General features: G+C 39.4%; 1 pseudogene; it reads right to left on the minus strand.

Moving 5' to 3' along the window:
- Nucleotides 1-1,616: 1,616 nt before the first annotated feature.
- LOC146977777 (uncharacterized) lies at nucleotides 1,617-3,044 on the minus strand (annotated as a pseudogene).
- Nucleotides 3,045-3,616: the final 572 nt, after the last annotated feature.

Below are 3,616 nucleotides of genomic sequence, written 5' to 3' on the forward strand. Positions count from 1 at the left end.
ATGATGATAATAATAATAAAATAAATCAAAGTCAAAATAACAAATAACAATAAACAATAACATACCTTCAATCTCTGTTGACCTTTTGACATTCAGATGTCTCCATTAACCATTGGAAAGTAACACTTGGAATGACCATCAGACCGAACATTCCGTTTTGTTTGATCTGAGGTATAGTAGTGACAATTTTTCGGCCATAGCAAGTGCAATTTTTGTGATAGAAAGGTCATCCTGGGCACAAATTGAAGCATACAAACTTGGGAAGTTTTCTATATACATGTGAAGCAGTGATGTTCAAGATAAAGTGGTAGAAAATATCATTTTTGACAAGAATTTGTGAAACGGACAGTGATTTTTTTTGTCTTTCTGGGGATATTGACAGTGATTTTTTTAAACAGGATGGCAGCAGGTCCCAGAATCATATTTTTTTTTACCTTCCCCTATGTTTCATGATACTCCCTGCCAAATATCATACACTCATGACTATTTATAGTAGCTAAATCAGGACTTACAGTATTTTTACTGGGATTTTGGCTCTTTGGGCATTAAGGGGTTAATATTTAAAAATGCTCAAGGGATATCACCGGGCACCCTCTTGGATTTTGAAGAGGCACCCCTCAGCTAGAAGAAACAGCAAAGAAAAAAACTTTATCAGACGAAACAAGGTTCATCAAAAAATCAGGCTTTGGCTCCCGGACTATTATGGCAACTGAGATGTGATGATGTCAAAAATAAATCTGGAATGAATTCAGCAGATTCATCACAGTGAAGTGTGAGGTGGGCACATGTAGTAATTACAGTGGTGACATGCAGACCATTTGACTGCTTAGCATGTGATTGACTCAAGGATGAACCTGCAGCAGATGACGTCTAGTTTTGTGGCTCCTGCTCAAAGTAATATGTTCATTGGGTTCATTCAGTTTACCCATCTGTTAATTTTGACTACTGTTGTTAAAATGCCTTTTGAATCACAATATGAGGCTTGCACTACCTCCAGAAGAATATTTTCACTGTTTTAAAATTATTAAAATACAATATTTTTTCTGGACATGTTGCCGTTGTCAATACTCATTATTTAAATGGTGTGTGTTAAATGCTGCATTCAGTAAAGGGATGATTACCTTTCTGTAGAAACCATTTAAAGAAAAACACATTTGAACGCCTTTATAAGGTCTTTATTATGTTGTAAATAATTTTCTGCCTTGAGAAAGAGGTTACAAAAAGAGCAATTACAATTGTGGCCAATCATTCATCAAAAATCTGTCTTCTAAACTAACAACACATTTGTGACGGACAGAAAAATGCATAGCTGTTGAAAAGCTTTTAAAATACTGTAGAACAAATGTCCTTTGCCAAAGCTTCAATGTTTCATAGTAGTACATAGATGGTATCCACTTAATTTCTAGGCTTTGCTCTAATTATTTTTGGTTAGAGTGATGGTTCTTTATTTTAGCTTTTGACATGTAATTCTTTAGCAGAATGCTGAAAGACTGAAAATAGTCTGAACACTGAAAACACAAAAACAGAGGATCATATCATTAAATGCAACATATTTTGCAGCACACATTAATTAATACTCAGTAAATACTCAGAGGGTAAAATTACATTGAGATCAACCCCTCTATTTTTTGTCTGGGCCCATTCCTGAAATGAATACTCAGGGACCACACATAGTTGAGCCAGTCCTTCCCATTTCCATTGTGAGCTTTGCTAACCTGGAGAATATCTCCCTAGTGAAGGTGACAGAGGTCATGGGAGGAGAATGCTGGGGCCTCAGAGACCTGCACCATCATCATCTCACATCACAACGCTTGAACACATATTTGTGAGTGCACAACAAACCACAACAATCTTGTCCAACAATGTTATATTCTCGCCTTCACACGGCAATACCATATTGATTGGGATTTTTGAGGACAGTATCTTGTATTTGTTTCGTACAACTCCTATTACTCTTTCCATGTGGATCCTCAGGTGTGCGAGAGATCTTGTTTCTTCCACATCCTTTGCGTCCAACTGTTGTTGACCCTTTGTGAATGCTGGTGTTTTTACTACAGCACACATAATCCTCACACTCTCCTTAATGTCAAAACCCCGATCTGCCAAAACTAGGTCACCTGGCAGAAGTTTATCCAGGAAGCCACAGTTCTCTGTTATTCTTTTGTCATTTGTGCGTCCACCCCACCCTTTGGAAATGAATGAAATTACTCCTTGAGGAGTTATACCAATTAGGTATTTAAGTGTGTGGCTGTGCTTGTAATGTGAAAGGTTTGATGGCCTTTCAATGAACACTTCAAAACAGTCAATAATTGCAGCTACGCGATTCCCAAATGTCTCACCAAACTGGTGTGGCATACTGACTTGTAAACTGTCTCTGTCAGGCCAATGCACAATTGGAGCCAGGCGTGCATACAGAACATTAAGAGTTTCGTGAAATGCAGCACTCACTGTTCCTCTGTGCACATCAAGCTGCAATGGCAGGTCCAATCTCAGACACATGAGAGTGACCAGTATCATTTTAAGTTTGTTCTTCCTTGTGGCAGAAAGGGGATTACATGGCACAACAAAAAATTAAAAGTTTCATAATTTGGAAGTCCAGTGTAATATTTTACTCTGTTATCATCACACTTCAGAAACTCATCTGTAAATTCTTTTTCAGCAAGTTTACGCTTCAAATTCCTGTTTTCCTCCAGTAGATTCCTCCAGTTGATTTTGTCGCACTTAGGCTTGCACTGCACACACTCCTCTTCACACTGGTCATCAGGATGTAGCACTGTGCCTGCTTCCTGTTGTGCCCTGTCCTCTTCTTCTTGTGTGTTGTCTTCTCCTTGGTGACTGTCCTCTACTTGAAGCTGTACCATCCCCTCCTCTTCTAGCGAGCTCTCCTCTACTCTGTCCACTTTGTCCTCTGCCCTTTCCCCCGTCTTCTCAGCTTGGTTTTTATGTCTCTTCAAGTGACGTGCAAATCTGTCTTTGTCAGGAACTTTCACCTCGTTGTGCCCCAAGAGCAAAGACGGCGCCCAATCATGATGAGTTTCCAACATTTCATATGCTGGTTGTCCTATGAATAGCCTACAGAATTTGTGTAAATTATACCCAGTAATTCAAATACTAACATGAGTTCACAAGCATTAATATAGAAACAAAGACAAAAGACAATTTGGAACAGAACCTACAGAGGAGAACTAATGTAACGTAGGCGTCAAAACACACATTTTTACGGAGATGTTTGATACGGACGGACGAAAATTCATCCGTATCCGGAGGTATTGAGAGTGAGGAGTTGTCGTCACGGCTCAGAGCTCCACCCCCTCTCCCCCTCGTTATCGCGAGATCTTCCCCTTCTCCGCCATGATGGAAGGATTCCGGCGGCAAAAGCCTTACTAGTCTATGGGCAAAACAAAATCGTCTACTCCGTAATTTACTGTTTTACAATGCCTGGAAATCACTGCTGTGTTAAAAACTGCTCCAGTACTTCACACGATTGTAATGGAAAACTTAGCAACAAAGAGCAAAGAAGTTTGAGAAACCCTGGGCTACAGTACTGTATATCATATGCATGTGACAAATAGACTTCCTTGTATCCTTTTACTGTATGTGTCATTGGGCTAAAATC

This window comes from Trachurus japonicus, chromosome 12 (assembly GCF_045865225.1).
Source record: "Trachurus japonicus isolate A0001 chromosome 12, Traja_1.0".
In the NCBI taxonomy this organism is placed as follows: Eukaryota; Metazoa; Chordata; class Actinopteri; order Carangiformes; family Carangidae; genus Trachurus; species Trachurus japonicus.